Raw genomic sequence first — 25591 nt, 5'->3', positions numbered from 1 at the left:
GAATGCAGTTGCAGTTGAGTGACCTGTGTTGTGGCTGTCTACAGGGAATGCACATATGTAGCTGTCTCGCAGCCCAATCCAGACGTCAATTGAAGACAGGTTTTCATGCAAATAGAGCAGTAAGTGCAGAGAAATGCTCACTCTCTAAAATTGGCATTTATACAATAGTAAGATTAAATCTAACCTCACCAGTAGATAGGATTTATCAATAAATAAATAAAGCTTCTCCTCTCTGATATGGAATTACCCCCCAAAAAGTATAAGGGAATACCCAATGCTAACCTATGAGAGGGGCAGACCTCACAGTAGTGAAAAATGTAATAGACTGTTTGATACTACTAAGACATACAAACTACCACAGTACATGTCTTACCTTTTACTTACATAGCATGATGCCCCTAGGACTACTTAGGGCCTACCTTAGGGGTTACTGATATGTAATAAAATTGGAGTTTAAGGCTTGGCAAGTAGTTTTAAATGCCAAGTCGAAGTGGCAGTACACTGCAGCACAGGCACTGCAGTAGCAGGGTTGAGACAGGTTTGAAATGCTATTTCTTTGAGCGGCACAATCAGTCCCTGGGTATATGGTATACCACTTTACAAGGGGCTTTCAAGTAAATTAAATCTGTCAGTCAGGTATACTCCAATTATACACATGATTAGGGAAGAAGGGCGTGCACTTCAGCACTGATTAGTAGCGATAAAAAGATCAGAGTCCTAAGTCCAACAAAAAGATACGGCAAAATGCGGAGGTGAAAAGCAATAAGGTGGGGTTGGGACCACCTTAAGAATGCAAGGTCTAACAAAAACGAACTAAGGATAACATGAGTAAAACATCAGGTTTCTCTACAGCATTTGGTGAGACAAGTGGGCCTACTTTTATCTTCCATAAATGCAATCTTTCCCGGACCCCTTTATTATATAGCTCTTCAAGGAAAAAATATAAAGCACTTACAAAGGAGCCTCAAATACTCAAAGATGGTAGACTTCTGTAATATGGGCCATATACTAAAAGCAGCATGAAAACAGAGTGCAATAGGGTCCAAAAAACTTGAGTGACCCATGAGAGTATGCATGCAAGCCTAAGGTATTCCAAACTAGAGATATACGCATGCAATTTTTGTTTTTAGGAGAAAATGTGCCTGCTGAAAAAAACATTATTTTTAAAAAGTGCGTTGCAGAATATCAGGAATTTGCAGTGGGGCACCTTGAAAACTTGCATACAGATTATGTGCACACGCCTTACAGTCAGTTGTTGTGGCCGAGAGGTTAAGGCGATGGACTTGAAATCCATTGGGGTCTCCCCGCGCAGGTTCGAATCCTGCCGACAACGAGAATGTTTTTAACATCGGCTACAATTTCAGAAGTTAACCTTTAGTATTTCTTCCATGTAAGTTTTATAAATAGGTGGCTTATTTTGGTGTCACTATTGCCATATCACATATTTATTATCGCTCCCCCTTTCATATCTTTGCTATAACTCTCGTCCTTCATTAGCGCTGGTGCAAACGCTTCAAATTATTATACCCTGGCTCTCTCGGTCATACCTGTGCATGCACTTGAAACTTACTTTACCAATAAAAGAAGCAAATAGAGAAATAAAATAAAAGTGCTAGCTGGATTAGGCAAACACACTTCATAAAACTGCATTTTCTTTTCTATTCTCCCCCGTGTTACAAGCTTAACTGCTCCCTGTGTAATTTCTCTTAACCTGCTGTTCCTGGAAGATAATTTCATCTACAAGCTCTTTCTGTGTTTTTTCCTAATCTTTTCTTAGATTTGTAACTGTTCCTTTACGTGCTCTATTTAGGCGCCATTAATCTCATTTGAGCTCCTTGTACCTGCTGCTGTTTTCTCCACACCTCATACTGTCTTTTCCCTCTTTCTCTCTTTCTCTGCGGTTGGTGGCTACTTTCCAAAGCGTCTGATGCCCCAATGTTCCTTCGTCTTGTAGTCAGACGTGAATTTGAAAAGCAACAAAATTAACAAGCCTTTACCACTCACACATGGCAGAAGTTTATACTTTAATTCATTGAGCTAAGAAAAGTGTGTTGTGGGGCCCCTACGAGCCATGATGCTTGCTTCATCATAATTAGGCATGCAGTCATTAGCCACAGCTCTGATTATGGGTCACTGAGGTCAGTTTCAATAATTCCTCAAAAACCTAACCATGCAGTCCCCCCTAACTGTGTAGTTATCTTGCTTTACTGCTGTTTGTGTGATTAGCTGGGAGGAGCTCACGGCAGCATCCTCCCAATAAAAGTGTAGATGGACCGTTACTTAACTCTTTCTTGCTTCACATACAGATGGCTTGAGGAGGTACAGGGGAGATGCAGGTCTAATAAACAGAATGGAATATCTGCGCCAGGTGTGTTTGTCTGCATTGGTGTCCCATCACAGGCCCACCAGTGTATGTGTGATCTTTGACTCCTGCCAGTTCACAAGCAGGCGGCCAGGAAACGGTTTCAGCCTATCAACCACTGAGGAGATAAAGCCTTTGTATAAGGAATGAGGAAGCAATGAACACATTCAGCCTATCACAGGAGTAGCCCTGAGTGTTCCGAATTATAATTTCTTCATGTCACTGTACGTTATTGAGCCCAAGTAGCTCGCCATGATCGTATAGTGGTTAGTAGTCTGCGTTGTGGCCGCAGCAACCTCGGTTCGAATCCGAGTCACGGCATTGTGGTTGGCAATGTCACGGCAGTTGGGTTTTTCCTTTACAGAATTCCCAAATGTACCAGTTGTTTTTGTAAAATGTCTATTAAAAACAGATCCTTTTCAATATTTAAACGACCTAACGACAAATTATTTAAACACACATGATTATAAGATGTAGGTATACTGTACTTACTGACATAAATTATCGTTCTTGAAAATATTTGCGGTAAGGGGAGCGGAGCTCTCCCCCAGGCCAATCAGAATGCAGATGAATGCAGTTGCAGTTGAGTGACCTGTGTTGTGGCTGTCTACAGGGAATGCACATATGTAGCTGTCTCGCAGCCCAATCCAGACGTCAATTGAAGACAGGTTTTCATGCAAATAGAGCAGTAAGTGCAGAGAAATGCTCACTCTCTAAAAATGGCATTTATACAATAGTAAGATTAAATCCAACCTCACCAGTAGATAGGATTTATCAATAAATAAATAAAGCTTCTCCTCTCTGATATGGAATTACCCCCCAAAAAGTATAAGGGAATACCCAATGCTAACCTATGAGAGGGGCAGACCTCACAGTAGTGAAAAATGTAATAGACTGTTTGATACTACTAGGACATACAAACTACCACAGTACATGTCTTACCTTTTACTTACATAGCACGATGCCCCTAGGACTACCTAGGGCCTACCTTAGGGGTTACTGATATGTAATAAAATTGGAGTTTAAGGCTTGGCAATTAGTTTTAAATGCCAAGTCGAAGTGGCAGTACACTGCAGCACAGGCACTGCAGTAGCAGGCTTGAGACAGGTTTGAAATGCTATTTCTTTGGGCGGCACAATCAGTCCCTGGGTATATGGTATACCACTTTACAAGGGGCTTTCAAGTAAATTAAATCTGTCAGTCAGGTATACTCCAATTATACACATGATTAGGGAAGAAGCACGTGCACTTCAGCACTGATTAGTAGCCATAAAGTGATCAGAGTCCTAAGGCCAACAAAAAGATACAGCAAAATGCGGAGGTGAAAAGCAATAAGGTGGGGTTGGGACCACCTTAAGAATGCAAGGTCTAACAAAAACGAACTAAGGATAACATGAGTAAAACATCAGGTTTCTCTACAGCATTTGGTGAGACAAGTGGGCCTTCTTTTATCTTCCATAAATGCAATCTTTCCCGGACCCCTTTATTATATAGCTCTTCAAGGAAAAAATATAAAGCACTCACAAAGGAGCCTCAAATACTCAAAGATGGTAGACTTCTGTAATGTGGGCCATATACTAAAAGCAGCACGAAAACAGAGTGCAATAGGGTCCAAAAAACTTGAGTGACCCATGAGAGTATGCATGCAAGCCTATGGTATTCCAAACTAGAGATACACGCATGCAATTTTTGTTTTTAGGAGAGAATGTGCCTGCTGAAAAAAACATTATTTTTAAAAAGTGAATTGCAGAATATCAGGAATTTGCTGTGGGACACCTTGAAAACTTGCATACAGATTATGTGCACACGCCTTACAGTCAGTTGTTGTGGCCGAGTGGTTAAGGCGATGGACTAGAAATCCATTGGGGTCTCCGCGCGCAGGTTTGAATCCTGCCGACAACGAGAATCTTTTTAACATCGGCTACAATTTCAGAAGTTAACCTTTAGTATTTCTTCCATGTCAGTTTTATAAATAGGTGGCTTATTTTGGTGTCACTATTGCCATATCACATATTTATTATCGCTCCCCCTTTCATATCTTTGCTATAACTCTCGTCCTTCATTAGCGCTGCTGCAAACGCTTCAAATTATTATATCCTAGCTCTCTCGGTCATACCTGTGCATGCACTTGAAACTTACTTTACCAATAAAAGAAGCAAATAGAGAAATAAAATAAAAGTGCTAGCTGGATTAGGCAAACACACTTCATAAAACTGCATTTTCTTTTCTATTCTCCCCCGTGTTACAAGCTTAACTGCTCCCTGTGTAATTTCTCTTAACCTGCTGTTCCTGGAAGAGAATTTCATCTACAAGCTCTTTCTGTGTTTTTTCCTAGTCTTTTCTTTCCCTTTTCTTAGATTTGTAACTGTTCCTTTACGTGCTCTATTTAGGCGCCATTAATCTCATTTGAGCTCCTTGTACCTGCTGCTGTTTTCTCCACACCTCATACTGTCTTTTCCCTCTTTCTCTCTTTCTCTGCGGTTGGTGGCTACTTTCCAAAGCGTCTGATGCCCCAATGTTCCTTCGTCTTGTTGTCAGACATGAATTTGAAAAGCAACAAAATTAACAAGCCTTTACCACTCACACATGGCAGAAGTTTATACTTTAATTCAATGAGCTAAGAAAAGTGTGTTGTGGGGCCCCTACGAGCCATGGTGCTTGCTTCATCATAATTAGGCATGCAGTCATTAGCCACAGCTCTGGTTATGTCAAGTCAAGTCAAGTCAAGTCAAGAGATTTATATAGCGCGCTACATACCCATAGGGTCTCAAGGCGCTTGAGGAAGGTTGGGGAATTATTTGTCGAATATCCAAGTTTTAAGTTGCTTTCTGAATGCTAGGTGGTTCTGAGTAAGGCGAAGGTGAGTGGGAAGAGAGTTCCAAGTTTTAGCTGCCAGGTAGGAGAAGGATCTACCTCCCATGGTGGTGTTGTTGATGCGAGGTACAGTGGCAAGGGATTTGTTGGAGGATCGTAGCTGACGGGAGGGGGTGTAGAAGGACAATCGTGTGTTGAGACATTCGGGTCCAAGTGCGTAAAGTGCTTTGTGTGCGTGGGTTAGGAGGCGGAAAGTAATCCTCTTATTTATGGAGAGCCAGTGGAGGTTTTTCAGGTGACCAGAGATGTGTTCTTTACGCGGGATGTCTAGTATGAGCCTCGCTGAAGCGTTCTGGATGCGTTGGAGTTTTTGCTGGAGTTTTGCGGTGGTACCGGCGTATAGGGTGTTTCCGTAGTCCAGGCGGCTTGTGACCAGTGCGTGGGTGACCGTTTTTCTAGTTTCGGTGGGGATCCAGCGAAATGTTTTTTTGAGCATGCGAAGAATGTTGAAGCAAGATGATGAAACGGCGTTGACTTGTCTGGTCATCGAGAGTGAGGAGTCCAGGATGACGCCCAGGTTCCGTGCGTGGTCCGTCGGGATGGGTGCTTTTCCAAGGGCCTCTGGCCACCAAGAGTCATCCCAGGCGGAGGGAGAGGTGCCTAAGATGAGGACTTCTGTTTTGTCTGAATTCAGTTTCAGACGGCTGTGCTTCATCCACTCGGCTACTTCTTTCATTCCTTCGTGTAAGTTGGTTTTGACGGTGTTAGGGTCTTTGGTGAGTGAGAGGATCAGTTGAGTGTCGTCAGCGTAGGAGATGATGTTGAGATTGTGTTGGCGAGCGATGGCCGCAAGGGGGCTCATGTATACGTTGAAGAGGGTGGGGCTGAGAGACGATCCTTGTGGCACGCCGCAGATGACTTCAGAGGCCTCTGATTTGAATGGTGGGAGGCGGACTCTCTGGGTTCTTCCTGTGAGGAACGAGGTGATCCATTCCAGTGCTTTTCCTTGGATTCTGACGTTTCTGAGGCGCTGTAGAAGGGTGCTATGACAGACTGTGTCGAAGGCAGCGGAGAGGTCGAGGAGGATGAGGGCGACTGTGTCTCCGTTGTCCAGTAGAGTTCGAATGTCGTCTGTTGCTGCGATAAGTGCGGTCTCAGTGCTGTGTTTGGCTCGGAAGCCGGACTGTGAGGAGTCGAGGGATTCGTTGGTTTTGAGGAAGGTGGCGAGCTGGTTGTTGACAGCTTTCTCAATGACTTTGGCCGGGAATGGAAGAAGCGAGATGGGGCGGTAGTTTTTGAGTTCGGTGGGGTCAGCTGTGGGTTTTTTCAGAAGGGCGCTGAGTTCTGCGTGTTTCCAGCTTTCCGGGAAGGTGGCGGAGTTGAGGGAGCAGTTGATGACATCTCGGAGGTGTGGTGCTATGAAGGAGTCTGCTTTGTTGAAGATGTGGTGAGGGCATGGGTCAGTTGGGGATCCTGAGTGGATGGAGTTCATCAGGCGGATGGTGTCCTCAGTGGAGATTGGGTTCCATTCGTTAAGGATGTTCAAGGGGGGTGAAGGTCCTGCCGAAGGTTGGGTGGGTTGGTCTCCGGGTCGGTTGTCGAAGCTGTTGTGGATGTCTGCGATTTTGTTGTGGAAGAAGGAAGCTAGGGAGTCGCAGAGGGCTTGGGAGGGGGTGATGTCGTTGGAGTTGGCTGATGGGTTGGTAAATTCTTTGACGATGTTGAATAATTCCTTGCTGTTGTGGGCGTTGTTGTCTAGTCGGTCTTTGAATGCGGCTTTCTTGGCAGACCGGATTAGTTGGTGGTGTATGCGGGTGGCGTTTTTGAAGGCGTCCCTGGTGATGGTGTTTGGGTCTTTTTTCCAGGCCTTCTCGAGGGAGCGACAGAGTTTCTTCGATTTCTTAAGATCATCGTTGTACCAGGAGGTGTTTTTGCTGCCTAGTTTGATTTGATGTTTTTTCAACGGTGCTAGGATGTCGGCGCTGTTGGATAGCCATTGGGTGAGGTTAATGGCTGCTTGGTCGGGGTTTGAGGAGTGGGCGGGGGGGGTTTAGAAAAAGCGAAGAGGAGATCTGGTCGATGGTGATTTTGTTCCAATTTCTTCGCAGGGTGGGTTGAGGATGGTAGTGGATTGTGGTCTTATTGTAGATAAAGTGAACGCAGCTGTGGTCCGTCCAATGAAGAGCTGTGGTGTGACTGAATGAGACATGTTTGCTGGAGGTGAAGATAGGGTCGAGTGTGTGACCTGCAATGTGGGTGGGGGTAGTGACAAATTGTTTGAGTCCGAGGTTGGCGACATTGTCCAGAAGGGTGGTGGCGTTGCTGTCGTTGCTCTTTTCCAGGTGGAAATTGAGGTCTCCCAATAAAATGTAGTCCTCGGAGGGGAGGGCGTGTGGGGTGATAAAGTCAATGATGTCGTCACTGAATTGTGCACGGGGTACTGGGGGCCGGTAGAGGAGGGTGCCTCTGAGTGTGGTCTTGGGATCGGTGTGGATCTGGAAGTGGAGGTGTTCGGCGCTGGCAAGGTTGACGTCTGAGCTGGTTGAGATGCGGATGGAGTTCTTATGGACGATAGCGATGCCTCCTCCTATTTGCTTGATGAGGTCCTTACGGATGATCTTGTATCCTTCCGGGATGGCAACGGTGATGTCTGGGGCTGAAGAGGCATTCATCCATGTTTCAGTTAGGAAGGCGACGTCCGGTGAGATGGTGTCTAGTAGATTCCAGAGGTCGATGGCGTGTCTGTGGACCGAGCGGGTGTTGAGCAAGATGCATTTTAAGTGGTTGGTGTCAGGTCTCTGTTTGGTGTTGGTGGATGGGGAGTTGGTTTTGGTGCCGTCGAACTTGAGTTCGACGGCACCAAAACCAACTGAGGGTCACTGAGGTCAGTTTCAATAATTCCTCAAAAACGTAACCATGCAGTCCCCCCTAACTGTGTAGTTATCTTGCTTTACTGCTGTTTGTGTGATTAGCTGGGAGGAGCTCACGGCAGCATCCTCCCAATAAAAGTGCAGATGGACCGTTCCTTAACTCTTTCTTGCTTCACATACAGATGGCTTGAGGAGGTACAGGGGAGATGCAGGTCTAATAAACAGAATAGAATATCTGCGCCAGGTGTGTTTCTCTGCATTGGTGTCCCATCACAGGCCCACCAGTGTATGTGTGATCTTTGACTCCTGCCAGTTCACAAGCAGGCGGCCAGGAAACTGTTTCAGCCTATCAACCACTGAGGAGATAAAGCCTTTGTATAAGGAATGAGGAAGCAATGAACACATTCAGCCTATCACAGGAGTAGCCCTGAGTGTTCCGAATTATAATTTCTTCATGTCACTGTACGTTATTGAGCCCAAGTAGCTCGCCATGATCGGATAGTGGTTAGTACTCTGCGTTGTGGCCGCAGCAACCTCGGTTGGAATCCGAGTCACAGCATTGTGGTTGGCTATGTCACGGCAGTTGGGTTTTTCCTTTACAGAATTCCCAAATGTACCAGTTGTTTTTGTAAAATGTCTATTAAAAACAGATCCTTTTCAATATTTAAACGATATAACGACAAATTATTTAAACACACATGATTATAAGATGAAGGTATACTGTACTTACTGACATAAATTATCGTTCTTGAACATATTTGCGGTAAGGGGAGCGGAGCTCTCCCCCAGGCCAATCAGAATGCAGATGAATGCAGTTGCAGTTGAGTGACCTGTGTTGTGGCTGTCTACAGGGAATGCACATATGTAGCTGTCTCGCAGCCCAATCCAGACGTCAATTGAAGACAGGTTTTCATGCAAATAGAGCAGTAAGTGCAGAGAAATGCTCACTCTCTAAAAATGGCATTTATACAATAGTAAGATTAAATCTAACCTCACCAGTAGATAGGATTTATCAATAAATAAATAAAGCTTCTCCTCTCTGATATGGAATTACCCCCCAAAAAGTATAAGGGAATACCCAATGCTAACCTATGAGAGGGGCAGACCTCACAGTAGTGAAAAATGTAATAGACTGTTTGATACTACTAGGACATACAAACTACCACAGTACATGTCTTACCTTTTACTTACATAGCATGACGCCCCTAGGACTACTTAGGGCCTACCTTAGGGGTTACTGATATGTAATAAAATTGGAGTTTAAGGCTTGGCAAGTAGTTTTAAATGCCAAGTCGAAGTGGCAGTACACTGCAGCACAGGCACTGCAGTAGCAGGCTTGAGACAGGTTTGAAATGCTATTTCTTTGAGCGGCACAATCAGTCCCTGGGTGTATGGTATACCACTTTACAAGGGGCTTTCAAGTAAATGAAATCTGTCAGTCAGGTATACTCCAATTATACACATGATTAGGGAAGAAGCACGTGCACTTCAGCACTGATTAGTAGCGATAAAAAGATCAGAGTCCTAAGGCCAACAAAAAGATACGGCAAAATGCGGAGGTGAAAAGCAATAAGGTGGGGTTGGGACCACCTTAAGAATGCAAGGTCTAACAAAAATGAACTAAGGATAACATGAGTAAAACATCAGGTTTCTCTACAGCATTTGGTGAGACAAGTGGGCCTACTTTTATCTTCCATAAATGCAATCTTTCCCGGACCCCTTTATCATATAGCTCTTCAAGGAAAAAATATAAAGCACTTACAAAGGAGCCTCAAATACTCAAAGATGGTAGACTTCTGTAATATGGGCCATATACTAAAAGCAGCATGAAAACAGAGTGCAATAGGGTCCAAAAAACTTGAGTGACCCATGAGAGTATGCATGCAAGCCTAAGGTATTCCAAACTAGAGATATACGCATGCAATTTTTGTTTTTAGGAGAGAATGTGCCTGCTGAAAAAAACATTATTTTTAAAAAGTGCGTTGCAGAATATCAGGAATTTGCAGTGGGGCACCTTGAAAACTTGCATACAGATTATGTGCACATGCCTTACAGTCAGTTGTTGTGGCCGAGTGGTTAAGGCGATGGACTTGAAATCCATTGGGGTCTCCCCGCGCAGGTTCGAATCCTGCCGACAACGAGAATGTTTTTAACATCGGCTACAATTTCAGAAGTTAACCTTTAGTATTTCTTCCATGTAAGTTTTATAAATAGGTGGCTTATTTTGGTGTCACTATTGCCATATCACATATTTATTATCGCTCCCCCTTTCATATCTTTGCTATAACTCTCGTCCTTCATTAGCGCTGGTGCAAACGCTTCAAATTATTATACCCTGGCTCTCTCGGTCATACCTGTGCATGCACTTGAAACTTACTTTACCAATAAAAGAAGCAAATAGAGAAATAAACGAAAAGTGCTAGCTGGATTAGGCAAACACACTTCATAAAACTGCATTTTCTTTTCTATTCTCCCCCGTGTTACAAGCTTAACTGCTCCCTGTGTAATTTCTCTTAACCTGCTGTTCCTGGAAGATAATTTCATCTACAAGCTCTTTCTGTGTTTTTTCCTAATCTTTTCTTAGATTTGTAACTGTTCCTTTACGTGCTCTATTTAGGCGCCATTAATCTCATTTGAACTCCTTGTACCTGCTGCTGTTTTCTCCACACCTCATACTGTCTTTTCCCTCTTTCTCTCTTTCTCTGCGGTTGGTGGCTACTTTCCAAAGCGTCTGATGCCCCAATGTTCCTTCGTCTTGTTGTCAGACGTGAATTTGAAAAGCAACAAAATTAACAAGCCTTTACCACTCACACATGGCAGAAGTTTATACTTTAATTCATTGAGCTAAGAAAAGTGTGTTGTGGGGCCCCTACGAGCCATGGTGCTTGCTTCATCATAATTAGGCATGCAGTCATTAGCCACAGCTCTGATTATGGGTCACTGAGGTCAGTTTCAATAATTCCTCAAAAACCTAACCATGCAGTCCCCCCTAACTGTGTAGTTATCTTGCTTTACTGCTGTTTGTGTGATTAGCTGGGAGGAGCTCACGGCAGCATCCTCCCAATAAAAGTGTAGATGGACCGTTACTTAACTCTTTCTTGCTTCACATACAGATGGCTTGAGGAGGTACAGGGGAGATGCAGGTCTAATAAACAGAATAGAATATCTGCGCCAGGTGTGTTTGTCTGCATTGGTGTCCCATCACAGGCCCACCAGTGTATGTGTGATCTTTGACTCCTGCCAGTTCACAAGCAGGCGGCCAGGAAACGGTTTCAGCCTATCAACCACTGAGGAGATAAAGCCTTTGTATAAGGAATGAGGAAGCAATGAACACATTCAGCCTATCACAGGAGTAGCCCTGAGTGTTCCGAATTATAATTTCTTCATGTCACTGTACGTTATTGAGCCCAAGTAGCTCGCCATGATCGTATAGTGGTTAGTACTCTGCGTTGTGGCCGCAGCAACCTCGGTTGGAATCCGAGTCACGGCATTGTGGTTGGAATTGTCACGGCAGTTGGGTTTTTCCTTTACAGAATTCCCAAATGTACCAGTTGTTTTTGTAAAATGTCTATTACAAACAGATCCTTTTCAATATTTAAACGATATAACGACAAATTATTTAAACACACATGATTATAAGATGTAGGTATACTGTACTTACTGACATAAATTATCGTTCTTGAACATATTTGCGGTAAGGGGAGCGGAGCTCTCCCCCAGGCCAATCAGAATGCAGATGAATGCAGTTGCAGTTGAGTGACCTGTGTTGTGGCTGTCTACAGGGAATGCACATATGTAGCTGTCTCGGAGCGCAGTCCAGACGTCAATTGAAGACAGGTTTTCATGCAAATAGAGCAGTAAGTGCAGAGAAATGCTCACTCTCTAAAAATGGCATTTATACAATAGTAAGATGAAATCCAACCTCACCAGTAGATAGGATTTATCAATAAATAAATAAAGCTTCTCCTCTCTGATATGGAATTACCCCCCAAAAAGTATAAGGGAATACCCAATGCTAACCTATGAGAGGGGCAGACCTCACAGTAGTGAAAAATGTAATAGACTGTTTGATACTACTAGGACATACAAACTACCACAGTACATGTCTTACCTTTTACTTACTTAGCATGATGCCCCTAGGACTACCTAGGGCCTACCTTAGGGGTTACTGATATGTAATAAAATTGGAGTTTAAGGCTTGGCAAGTAGTTTTAAATGCCAAGTCGAAGTGGCAGTACACTGCAGCACAGGCACTGCAGTAGCAGGCTTGAGACAGGTTTGAAATGCTATTTCTTTGGGTGGCACAATCAGTCCCTGGGTATATGGTATACCACTTTACAAGGGACTTTCAAGTAAATTAAATCTGTCAGTCAGGTATACTCCAATTATACACATGATTAGGGAAGAAGCACGTGCACTTCAGCACTGATTAGTAGCCATAAAGTGATCAGAGTCCTAAGGCCAACAAAAAGATACAGCAAAATGCGGAGGTGAAAAGCAATAAGGTTGGGTTAGGACCACCTTAAGAATGCAAGGTCTAACAAAAACGAACTAAGGATAACATGAGTAAAACATCAGGTTTCTCTACAGCATTTGGTGAGACAAGTGGGCCTTCTTTTATCTTCCATAAATGCAATCTTTACCGGACCCCTTTATTATATAGCTCTTCAAGGAAAAAATATAAAGCACTTACAAAGGAGCCTCAAATACTCAAAGATGGTAGACTTCTGTAATATGGGCCATATACTAAAAGCAGCACGAAAACAGATTGCAATAGGGTCCAAAAAACTTGAGTGACCCATGAGAGTATGCATGCAAGGCTATGGTATTCCAAACTAGAGATATACGCATGCAATTTTTGTTTTTAGGAGAGAATGTGCCTGCTGAAAAAAACATTATTTTTAAAAAGTGCATTGCAGAATATCAGGAATTTGCTGTGGGACACCTTGAAAACTTGCATACAGATTATGTGCACACGCCTTGCAGTCAGTTGTTGTGGCCGAGTGGTTAAGGCGATGGACTAGAAATCCATTGTGGTCTCCCCGCGCAGGTTCGAATCCTGCCGACAACGAGAATCTTTTTAACATCGGCTACAATTTCAGAAGTTAACCTTTAGTATTTCTTCCATGTCAGTTTTAAAAAATAGGTGGCTTATTTTGGTGTCACTATTGCCATATCACATATTTATTATCGCTCCCCCTTTCATATCTTTGCTATAACTCTCATCCTTCATTAGCGCTGGTGCAAACGCTTCAAATTAATATACCCTGGCTCTCTCGGTCATACCTGTGCATGCACTTGAAACTTGCTTTACCGATAAAAGAAGCAAATAGAGAAATAAAATAAAAGTGCTAGCTGGATTAGGCAAACACACTTCATAAAACTGCATTTTCTTTTCTATTCTCCCCCGTGTTACAAGCTTAACTGCTCCCTGTGTCATTTCTCTTAACCTGCTGTTCCTGGAAGAGAATTTCATCTACAAGCTCTTTCTGTGTTTTTTCCTAGTCTTTTCTTTCCCTTTTCTTAGATTTGTAACTGTTCCTTTACGTGCTCTATTTAGGCGCCATTAATCTCATTTGAGCTCCTTGTACCTGCTGCTGTTTTCTCCACACCTCATACTGTCTTTCCCCTCTTTCTCTCTTTCTCTGCCATTGGTGGCTACTTTCCAAAGCGTCTGATGCCCCAATGTTCCTTCGTCTTGTTGTCAGACGTGAATTTGAAAAGCAACAAAATTAACAAGCCTTTACCACTCACACATGGCAGAAGTTTATACTTTAATTCAATGAGCTAAGAAAAGTGTGTTGTGGGGTCCCTACGAGCCATGGTGCTTGCTTCATCATAATTAGGCATGCAGTCATTAGCCACAGCTCTGATTATGGGTCACTGAGGTCAGTTTCAATAATTCCTCAAAAACCTAACCATGCAGTCCCCCCTAACTGTGTAGTTATCTTGCTTTACTGCTGTTTGTGTGATTAGCTGGGAGGAGCTCACGGCAGCATCCTCCCAATAAAAGTGTAGATGGACCGTTCCTTAACTCTTTCTTGCTTCACATACAGATGGCTTGAGGAGGTACAGGGGAGATGCAGGTCTAATAAGCAGAATAGAATATCTGCGCCAGGTGTGTTTCTCTGATTTGGTGTCCCATCACCGGCCCACCAGTGTATGTGTGATCTTTGACTCCTGACAGTTCACAAGCAGGCTGCCAGGAAACGGTTTCAGCCTATCAACCACTGTGGAGATAAAGCCTTTGTATAAGGAATGAGGAAGCAATGAACACATTCAGCCTATCACAGGAGTAGCCCTGAGTGTTCCGAATTATAATTTCTTCATGTCACTGTTCGTTATTGAGCCCAAGTAGCTCGCCGTGATCGTATAGTGGTTAGTACTCTGCGTTGTGGCCGCAGCAACCTTGGTTCGAATCCGAGTCACGGCATTGTGGTTGGCAATGTCACGGCAGTTGGGTTTTTCCTTTACAGAATTCCCAAATGTACCAGTTGTTTTTGTAAAATGTCTATTAAAACAGATCCTTTTCAATATTTAAACGATCGAACGACAAATTATTTAAACACACATGATTATAAGATGTAGGTATACTGTACTTACTGACATAAATTATCGTTCTTGAACATATTTGCGGTAAGGGGAGCGGAGCTCTCCCCCAGGCCAATCAGAATGCAGATGAATGCAGTTGCAGTTGAGTGACCTGTGTTGTGGCTGTCTACAGGGAATGCACATATGTAGCTGTCTCGCAGCCCAATCCAGACGTCAATTGAAGACAGGTTTTCATGCAAATAGAGCAGTAAGTGCAGAGAAATGCTCACTCTCTAAAAATGGCATTTATACAATAGTAAGATTAAATCCAACCTCACCAGTAGATAGGATTTATCAATAAATAAATAAAGCTTCTCCTCTCTGATACGGAATTTCCCCCCAAAAAGTATAAGGGAATACCCAATGCTAACCTATGAGAGGGGCAGACCTCACAGTAGTGAAAAATGTAATAGACTGTTTGATACTACTAGGACATACAAACTACCACAGTACATGTCTTACCTTTTACTTACATAGCATGATGCCCCTAGGACTACCTAGGGCCTACCTTAGGGGTTACTGATATGTAATAAAATTGGAATTTAAGGCTTGGCAAGTAGTTTTCAATGCCAAGTCGAAGTGGCAGTACACTGCAGCACAGGCACTGCAGTAGCAGGCTTGAGACAGGTTTGAAATGCTATTTCTTTGGGCGGCACAATCAGTCCCTGGGTATATGGTATACCACTTTACAAGGGGCTTTCAAGTAAATTAAATCTGTCAGTCTGGTATACTCCAATTATACACATGATTAGGGAAGAAGCACGTGCACTTCAGCACTGATTAGTAGCAACAAAGTGATCAGAGTCCTAAGGCCAACAAAAAGATACAGCTAAATGCGGAGGTGAAAAGCAATAAGGTGGGGTTGGGACCACCTTAAGAATGCAAGGTCTAACAAAAACGAACTAAGGATAACATGAGTAAAACATCAGGTTTCTCTACAGCATTTGGTGAGACAAGTGGGCCTTCTTTTATCTTCCATAAATGCAATCTTTCCCGGACCCCTTTATTATATAGCTCTTCAAGGAAAAAATATAAAGCACTTACAAAGGAGCCTCAAATACTCAAAGATGGTAGACTTCTGTAATATGGGCCATATACTAAAAGCAGCACGAAAACAGAGTGCAATAGGGTCCAAAAAACTTGAGTGACCCATGAGAGTATGCATGCAAGCCTATGGTATTCCAAACTAGAGATATACACATGCAATTTTTGTTTTTAGGAGAGAATGTGCCTGCTGAAAAAAACATTATTTTTAAAAAGTGCATTGCAGAATATCAGGAATTTGCTGTGGGACACCTTCAAAACGCATACAGATTATGTGCACACGACTTACAGTCAGTTGTTGTGGCCGAGTGGTTAAGGCGATGGACTAGAAATCAATTGGGGTCTCCCCACGCAAGTTCGAATCAAGCCGACAACGAGAATCTTTTTAACATCGGCTACAATTTCAGAAGTTAACCTTTAGTATTTCTTCCATGTCAGTTTTATAAATAGGTGGCTTATTTTGGTGTCACTATTGCCATATCACATATTTATTATCGCTCCCCCTTTCATATCTTTGCTATAACTCTCGTCCTTCATTAGCGCTGGTGCAAACGCCTCAAATTATTATACCCTGGCTCTCTCGGTCATACCTGTGCATGCACTTGAAACTTACTTTACCAATAAAAGAAGCAAATAGAGAAATAAAATAAAAGTGCTAGCTGGATTATGCAAACACACTTCATAAAACTGCATTTTCTTTTCTATTCTCCCCCGTGTTACAAGCTTAACTGCTCCCTGTGTAATTTCTCTTAACCTGCTGTTCCTGGAAGAGAATTTCATCTACAAGCTCTTTCTGTGTTTTTTCCTAGTCTTTTCTTTTTCTTTTCTTAGATGTGTAACTGTTCCTTTACGTGCTCTATTTAGGCGCCATTAATCTCATTTGAGCTCCTTGTACCTGCTGCTGTTTTCTCCACACCTCATACTGTCTTTTCCCTCTTTCTCTCTTTCTCTGCGGTTGGTGGCTACTTTCCAAAGCGTCTGATGCCCCAATGTTCCTTCCTCTTGTTGTCAGACGTGAATTTGAAAAGCAACAAAATTAACAAGCCTTTACCACTCACACATGGCAGAAGTTTATACTTTAATTCAATGAGCTAAGAAAAGTTTGTTGTGGGGCCCCTACGAGCCATGGTGCTTGCTTCATCATAATTAGGCATGCAGTCATTAGCCACAGCTCTGATTATGGGTCACTGAGGTCAGTTTCAATAATTCCTCAAAAACCTAACCATGCAGTCCCCCCTAACTGTGTAGTTATCTTGCTGTTTGTGTGATTAGCTGGGAGGAGCTCACGGCAGCATCCTCCCAATAAAAGTGTAGATGGACCGTTCCTTAACTCTTTCTTGCTTCACATACAGTTGGCTTGAGGAGGTACAGGGGAGATGCAGGTCTAATAAACAGAATAGAATATCTGCGCCAGGTGTGTTTCTCTGCATTGGTGTCCCATCACAGGCCCACCAGTGTATGTGTGATCTTTGACTCCTGCCAGTTCACAAGCAGGCGGCCAGGAAACGGTTTCAGCCTATCAACCACTGAGGAGATAAAGCCTTTGTATAAGGAATGAGGAATCAATGAACACATTCAGCCTATCATAGGAGTAGCCCTGAGTGTTCCGAATTATAATTTCTTCATGTCACTGTACGTTATTGAGCCCAAGTAGCTCGCCGTGATCGTATAGTGGTTAGTACTCTGCGTTGTGGCCGCAGCAACCTCGGTTCGAATCCGAGTCACGGCAATGTGGTTGGCATTGTCACGGCAGTTGGGTTTTTCCTTTACAGAATTCCCAAATGTACCAGTTGTTTTTGTAAAATGTCTATTAAAAACAGATCCTTTTCAATATTTAAACGATCTAACGACAAATTATTTAAACACACATGATTATAAGATGTAGGTATACTGTACTTACTGACATAAATGATCGTTCTTGAACATATTTGCAGTAAGGGGAGCGGAGCTCTCCCCCAGGCCAATCAGAATGCAGATGAATGCAGTTGCAGTTGAGTGACCTGTATTGTGGCTGTCTACAGGGAATGCACATATGTAACTGTCTCGCAGCCCAATCCAGACGTCAATTGAAGACAGGTTTCAATGCAAATAGAGCAGTAAGTGCAGAGAAATGCTCACTCTCTAAAAATGGCATTTATAAAATAGTAAGATTAAATCCAACCTCACCAGTAGATAAGATTTATCAATAAATAAATAAAGCTTCTCCTCTCTGAAATGGAATTACCCCCCAAAAAGTATAAGGGAATACCCAATGCTAACCTATGAGAGGGGCAGACCTCACAGTAGTGAAAAATGTAATAGACTGTTTGATACTACTAGGACATACAAAGTACCACAGTACATGTCGTACCTTTTACTTACATAGCATGATGCCCCTAGGACTACCTAGGGCCTACCTTAGGGGTTACTGATATGTAATAAAATTGGAGTTTAAGGCTTGGCAAGTAGTTTTAAATGCCAAGTCAAAGTGGCAGTACACTGCAGCACAGGCACTGCAGTAGCAGGCTTGAGACAGGTTTGAAATGCTATTTCTTTGGGCGGCACAATCAGTCCCTGGGTATATGGTATACCACTTTACAAGGGGCTTTCAAGTAAATTAAATCTGTCAGTCAGGTATACTCCAATTATACACATGATTAGGGAAGAAGCACGTGCACTTCAGCACTGATTAGTAGCGATAAAGTGATCAGAGTCCTAAGGCCAACAAAAAGATACAGCAAAATGCGGAGGTGAAAAGCAATAAGGTGGGGTTGGGACCACCTTAAGAATGCAAGGTCTAACAAAAACGAACTAAGGATAACATGAGTAAAACATCAGGTTTCTCTACAGCATTTGGTGAGACAAGTGGGCCTTCTTTTATCTTCCATAAATGCAATCTTTCCCGGACCCCTTTATTATATAGCTCTTCAAGGAAAAAATATAAAGCACTTACAAAGGAGCCTCAAATACTCAAAGATGGTAGACTTCTGTAATATGGGCCATATACTAAAAGCAGCACGAAAACAGAGTGCAATAGGATCCAAAAAACTTGAGTGACCCATGAGAGAATGCATGCAAGCCTATGGTATTCCAAACTAGAGATATACGCATGCAATTTTTGTTTTTAGGAGAGAATGTGCCTGCTGAAAAAAACATTATTTTTAAAAAGTGCATTGCAGAATATCAGGAATTTGCTGTGGGACACCTTGAAAACGCATACAGATTATGTGCACACGGCTTACAGTCAGTTGTTGTGGCCGAGTGGTTAAGGCGATGGACTAGAAATCAATTGGGGTCTCCCCACGCAAGTTCGAATCAAGCCGACAACGAGAATCTTTTTAACATCGGCTACAATTTCAGAAGTTAACCTTTAGTATTTCTTCCATGTCAGTTTTATAAATAGGTGGCTTATTTTGGTGTCACTATTGCCATATCACATATTTATTATCGCTCCCCCTTTCATATCTTTGCTATAACTCTCGTCCTTCATTAGCGCTGGTGCAAACGCCTCAAATTATTATACCCTGGCTCTCTCGGTCATACCTGTGCATGCACTTGAAACTTACTTTACCAATAAAAGAAGCAAATAGAGAAATAAAATAAAAGTGCTAGCTGGATTATGCAAACACACTTCATAAAACTGCATTTTCTTTTCTATTCTCCCCCGTGTTAAAAGCTTAACTGCTCCCTGTGTAATTTCTCTTAACCTGCTGTTCCTGGAAGAGAATTTCATCTACAAGCTCTTTCTGTGTTTTTTCCTAGTCTTTTCTTTTTCTTTTCTTAGATGTGTAACTGTTCCTTTACGTGCTCTATTTAGGCGCCATTAATCTCATTTGAGCTCCTTGTACCTGCTGCTGTTTTCTCCACACCTCATACTGTCTTTTTCCTCTTTCTCTCTTTCTCTGCGGTTGGTGGCTACTTTCCAAAGCGTCTGATGCCCCAATGTTCCTTCCTCTTGTTGTCAGACGTGAATTTGAAAAGCAACAAAATTAACAAGCCTTTACCACTCACACATGGCAGAAGTTTATACTTTAATTCAATGAGCTAAGAAAAGTGTGTTGTGGGGCCCCTACGAGCCATGGTGCTTGCTTCATCATAATTAGGCATGCAGTCATTAGCCACAGCTCTGATTATGGGTCACTGAGGTCAGTTTCAATAATTCCTCAAAAACCTAACCATGCAGTCCCCCCTAACTGTGTAGTTATCTTGCTGTTTGTGTGATTAGCTGGGAGGAGCTCACGGCAGCATCCTCCCAATAAAAGTGTAGATGGACCGTTCCTTAACTCTTTCTTGCTTCACATACAGATGGCTTGAGGAGGTACAGGGGAGATGCAGGTCTAATAAACAGAATAGAATATCTGCGCCAGGTGTGTTTCTCTGCATTGGTGTCCCATCACAGGCCCACCAGTGTATGTGTGATCTTTGACTCCTGCCAGTTCACAAGCAGGCGGCCAGGAAACGGTTTCAGCCTATCAACCACTGAGGAGATAAAGCCTTTGTATAAGGAATGAGGAATCAATGAACACATTCAGCCTATCATAGGAGTAGCCCTGAGTGTTCCGAATTATAATTTCTTCATGTCACTGTACGTTATTGAGCCCAAGTAGCTCGCCGTGATCGTATAGTGGTTAGTACTCTGCGTTGTGGCCGCAGCAACCTCGGTTCGAATCCGAGTCACGGCAATGTGGTTGGCATTGTCACGGCAGTTGGGTTTTTCCTTTACAGAATTCCCAAATGTACCAGTTGTTTTTGTAAAATGTCTATTAAAAACAGATCCTTTTCAATATTTAAACGATCTAACGACAAATTATTTAAACACACATGATTATAAGATGTAGGTATACTGTACTTACTGACATAAATTATCATTCTTGAACATATTTGCAGTAAGGGGAGCGGAGCTCTCCCCCAGGCCAATCAGAATGCAGATGAATGCAGTTGCAGTTGAGTGACCTGTATTGTGGCTGTCTACAGGGAATGCACATATGTAACTGTCTCGCAGCCCAATCCAGACGTCAATTGAAGACAGGTTTCAATGCAAATAGAGCAGTAAGTGCAGAGAAATGCTCACTCTCTAAAAATGGCATTTATAAAATAGTAAGATTAAATCCAACCTCACCAGTAGATAAGATTTATCAATAAATAAATAAAGCTTCTCCTCTCTGAAATGGAATTACCCCCCAAAAAGTATAAGGGAATACCCAATGCTAACCTATGAGAGGGGCAGACCTCACAGTAGTGAAAAATGTAATAGACTGTTTGATACTACTAGGACATACAAAGTACCACAGTACATGTCGTACCTTTTACTTACATAGCATGATGCCCCTAGGACTACCTAGGGCCTACCTTAGGGGTTACTGATATGTAATAAAATTGGAGTTTAAGGCTTGGCAAGTAGTTTTAAATGCCAAGTCAAAGTGGCAGTACACTGCAGCACAGGCACTGCAGTAGCAGGCTTGAGACAGGTTTGAAATGCTATTTCTTTGGGCGGCACAATCAGTCCCTGGGTATATGGTATACCACTTTACAAGGGGCTTTCAAGTAAATTAAATCTGTCAGTCAGGTATACTCCAATTATACACATGATTAGGGAAGAAGCACGTGCACTTCAGCACTGATTAGTAGCGATAAAGTGATCAGAGTCCTAAGGCCAACAAAAAGATACAGCAAAATGCGGAGGTGAAAAGCAATAAGGTGGGGTTGGGACCACCTTAAGAATGCAAGGTCTAACAAAAACGAACTAAGGATAACATGAGTAAAACATCAGGTTTCTCTACAGCATTTGGTGAGACAAGTGGGCCTTCTTTTATCTTCCATAAATGCAATCTTTCCCGGACCCCTTTATTATATAGCTCTTCAAGGAAAAAATATAAAGCACTTACAAAGGAGCCTCAAATACTCAAAGATGGTAGACTTCTGTAATATGGGCCATATACTAAAAGCAGCACGAAAACAGAGTGCAATAGGATCCAAAAAACTTGAGTGACCCATGAGAGTATGCATGCAAGCCTATGGTATTCCAAACTAGAGATATACGCATGCAATTTTTGTTTTTAGGAGAGAATGTGCCTGCTGAAAAAAACATTATTTTTAAAAAGTGCATTGCAGAATATCAGGAATTTGCTGTGGGACACCTTGAAAACGCATACAGATTATGTGCACACGGCTTACAGTCAGTTGTTGTGGCCGAGTGGTTAAGGCGATGGACTAGAAATCCATTGGGGTCTCCCCGCGCAAGTTCGAATCATGCCGACAACGAGAATCTTTTTAACATCGGCTACAATTTCAGAAGTTAACCTTTAGTATTTCTTCCATGTCAGTTTTATAAATAGGTGGCTTATTTTGGTGTCACTATTGCCATATCACATATTTATTATCGCTCCCCCTTTCATATCTTTGCTATAACTCTCGTCCTTCATTAGCGCTGGTGCAAACGCCTCAAATTATTATACCCTGGCTCTCTCGGTCATACCTGTGCATGCACTTGAAACTTACTTTACCAATAAAAGAAGCAAATAGAGAAATAAAATAAAAGTGCTAGCTGGATTATGCAAACACAATTCATAAAACTGCATTTTCTTTTCTATTCTCCCCCGTGTTACAAGCTTAACTGCTCCCTGTGTAATTTCTCTTAACCTGCTGTTCCTGGAAGAGAATTTCATCTACAAGCTCTTTCTGTGTTTTTTCCTAGTCTTTTCTTTCCCTTTTCTTAGATTTGTAACTGTTCCTTTACGTGCTCTATTTAGGCGCCATTAATCTCATTTGAGCTCCTTGTACCTGCTGCTGTTTTCTCCACACCTCATACTGTCTTTTCCCTCTTTCTCTCTTTCTCTGCGGTTGGTGGCTACTTTCCAAAGCGTCTGATGCCCCAATGTTCCTTCGTCTTGTTGTCAGACGTGAATTTGAAAAGCAACACAATTAACAAGCCTTTACCACTCACACATGGCAGAAGTTTATACTTTAATTCAATGAGCTAAGAAAAGTTTGTTGTGGGGCCCCTACGAGCCATGGTGCTTGCTTCATCATAATTAGGCATGCAGTCATTAGCCACAGCTCTGATTATGGGTCACTGAGGTCAGTTTCAATAATTCCTCAAAAACCTAACCATGCAGTCCCCCCTAACTGTGTAGTTATCTTGCTTTACTGCTGTTTGTGTGATTAGCTGGGAGGAGCTCACGGCAGCATCCTCCCAATAAAAGTGTAGATGGACCGTTCCTTAACTCTTTCTTGCTTCACATACAGATGGCTTGAGGAGGTACTGGGGAGATGCAGGTCTAATAAACAGAATAGAATATCTGCACCAGGTGTGTTTCTCTGCATTGGTGTCCCATCACAGGCCCACCAGTGTATGTGTGATCTTTGACTCCTGCCAGTTCACAAGTAGGCGGCCAGGAAACGGTTTCAGCCTATCAACCACTGAGGAGATAAAGCCTTTGTATAAGGAATGAGGAATCAATGAACACATTCAGCCTATCATAGGAGTAGCCCTGAGTGTTCCGAATTATAATTTCTTCATGTCACTGTACGTTATTGAGCCCAAGTAGCTCGCCGTGATCGTATAGTGGTTAGTACTCTGCGTTGTGGCCGCAGCAACCTCGGTTCGAATCCGAGTCACGGCATTGTGGTTGGCATTGTCACGGCAGTTGGGTTTTTCCTTTACAGAATTCCCAAATGTACCAGTTGTTTTTGTAAAATGTCTTTTAAAAACAGATCCTTTTCAATATTTAAACGATCTAACGACAAATTATTTAAACACACATGATTATAAGATGTAGGTATACTGTACTTACTGACATAAATTATCATTCTTGAACATATTTGCGGTAAGGGGAGCGGAGCTCTCCCCCAGGCCAATCAGAATGCAGATGAATGCAGTTGCAGTTGAGTGACCTGTGTTGTGGCTGTCTACAGGGAATGCACATATGTAGCTGTCTCGCAGCCCAATCCAGACGTCAATTGAAGACAGGTTTTCATGCAAATAGAGCAGTAAGTGCAGAGAAATGCTCACTCTCTAAAAATGGCATTTATACAATAGTAAGATTAAATCCAACCTCACCAGTAGATAGGATTTATCAATAAATAAATAAAGCTTCTCCTCTCTGATATGGAATTACCCCCCAAAAAGTATAAGGGAATACCCAATGCTAACCTATGAGAGGGGCAGACCTCACAGTAGTGAAAAATGTAATAGACTGTTTGATACTACTAGGACATACAAAGTACCACAGTACATGTCGTACCTTTTACTTACATAGCATGATGCCCCTAGGACTACCTAGGGCCTACCTTAGGGGTTACTGATATGTAATAAAATTGGAGTTTAAGGCTTGGCAAGTAGTTTTAAATGCCAAGTCAAAGTGGCAGTACACTGCAGCACAGGCACTGCAGTAGCAGGCTTGAGACAGGTTTGAAATGCTATTTCTTTGGGCGGCACAATCAGTCCCTGGGTATATGGTATACCACTTTACAAGGGGCTTTCAAGTAAATTAAATCTGTCAGTCAGGTATACTCCAATTATACACATGATTAGGGAAGAAGCACGTGCACTTCAGCACTGATTAGTAGCGATAAAGTGATCAGAGTCCTAAGGCCAACAAAAAGATACAGCAAAATGCGGAGGTGAAAAGCAATAAGGTGGGGTTGGGACCACCTTAAGAATGCAAGGTCTAACAAAAACGAACTAAGGATAACATGAGTAAAACATCAGGTTTCTCTACAGCATTTGGTGAGACAAGTGGGCCTTCTTTTATCTTCCATAAATGCAATCTTTCCCGGACCCCTTTATTATATAGCTCTTCAAGGAAAAAATATAAAGCACTTACAAAGGAGCCTCAAATGCTCTAAGATGGTAGACTTCTGTAATATGGGCCATATACTAAAAGCAGCACGAAAACAGAGTGCAATGGGGTCCAAAAAACTTGAGTGACCCATGAGAGTATGCATGCAAGCCTATGGTATTCCAAACTAGAGATATGCGCATGCAATTTTTGTTTTTAGGAGAGAATGTGCCTGCTGAAAAAAACATTATTTTTAAAAAGTGCATTGCAGAATATCAGGAATTTGCTGTGGGACACCTTGAAAACTTGCATACAGATTATGTGCACACGCCTTACAGTCAGTTGTTGTGGCCGAGTAGTTAAGGCGACGGACTAGAAATCCATTGGGGTCTCCCCGCGCAAGTTCGAATCCTGCCGACAACGAGAATCTTTTTAACATCGGCTACAATTTCAGAAGTTAACCTTTAGTATTTCTTCCATTTCAGTTTTATAAATAGGTGGCTTATTTTGGTGTCACTATTGCCATATCACATATTTATTATCGCTCCCCCTTTCATATCTTTGCTATAACTCTCGTCCTTCATTAGCGCTGGTGCAAACGCTTCAAATTATTATACCCTGGCTCTCTCGGTCATACCTGTGCATGCACTTGAAACTTACTTTACCAATAAAAGAAGCAAATAGAGAAATAAAATAAAAGTGCTAGCTGGATTAGGCAAACACACTTCATAAAACTGCATTTTCTTTTCTATTCTCCCCCGTGTTACAAGCTTAACTGCTCCCTGTGTAATTTCTCTTAACCTGCTGTTCCTGGAAGAGAATTTCATCTACAAGCTCTTTCTGTGTTTTTTCCTAGTCTTTTCTTTCCCTTTTCTTAGATGTGTAACTGTTCCTTTACGTGCTCTATTTAGGCGCCATTAATCTCATTTGAGCTCCTTGTACCTGCTGCTGTTTTCTCCACACCTCATACTGTCTTTTCCCTCTTTCTCTCTTTCTCTGCGGTTGGTGGCTACTTTCCAAAGCGTCTGATGCCCCAATGTTCCTTCGTCTTGTTGTCAGACGTGAATTTGAAAAGCAACAAAATTAACAAGCCTTTACCACTCACACATGGCAGAAGTTTATACTTTAATTCAATGAGCTAAGAAAAGTGT

The 25591-nt window shown here is 42.4% G+C and overlaps 6 non-coding genes across 6 annotated transcripts; all 6 read left to right on the top strand.

The window, feature by feature from the left end:
• Nucleotides 1-1251: 1251 nt before the first annotated feature.
• On the top strand, nt 1252-1333 carry TRNAS-UGA (transfer RNA serine (anticodon UGA)). The gene has a single exon. It is a non-coding gene; the product is annotated as a tRNA-Ser (tRNA).
• Nucleotides 1334-10104: 8771 nt separating this feature from the next.
• On the top strand, nt 10105-10186 carry TRNAS-UGA (transfer RNA serine (anticodon UGA)). Its single transcript has one exon. It is a non-coding gene; the product is annotated as a tRNA-Ser (tRNA).
• Nucleotides 10187-14407: 4221 nt separating this feature from the next.
• Nucleotides 14408-14479, top strand: TRNAH-GUG (transfer RNA histidin (anticodon GUG)). Its single transcript has one exon. It is a non-coding gene; the product is annotated as a tRNA-His (tRNA).
• A 2859-nt stretch (nt 14480-17338) lies between these two features.
• On the top strand, nt 17339-17410 carry TRNAH-GUG (transfer RNA histidin (anticodon GUG)). Its single transcript has one exon. It is a non-coding gene; the product is annotated as a tRNA-His (tRNA).
• Nucleotides 17411-20270: 2860 nt separating this feature from the next.
• Nucleotides 20271-20342, top strand: TRNAH-GUG (transfer RNA histidin (anticodon GUG)). The gene has a single exon. It is a non-coding gene; the product is annotated as a tRNA-His (tRNA).
• Nucleotides 20343-23210: 2868 nt separating this feature from the next.
• Nucleotides 23211-23282, top strand: TRNAH-GUG (transfer RNA histidin (anticodon GUG)). Its single transcript has one exon. It is a non-coding gene; the product is annotated as a tRNA-His (tRNA).
• Nucleotides 23283-25591: the final 2309 nt, after the last annotated feature.

Source organism: Lissotriton vulgaris, chromosome 1_1 (genome assembly GCF_964263255.1).
Source record: "Lissotriton vulgaris chromosome 1_1, aLisVul1.2, whole genome shotgun sequence".
NCBI lineage: Eukaryota > Metazoa > Chordata > Amphibia > Caudata > Salamandridae > Lissotriton > Lissotriton vulgaris.
Note: the sequence above shows the minus strand (reverse complement) of the source record. Positions and strands in the feature narration are given on the sequence as shown.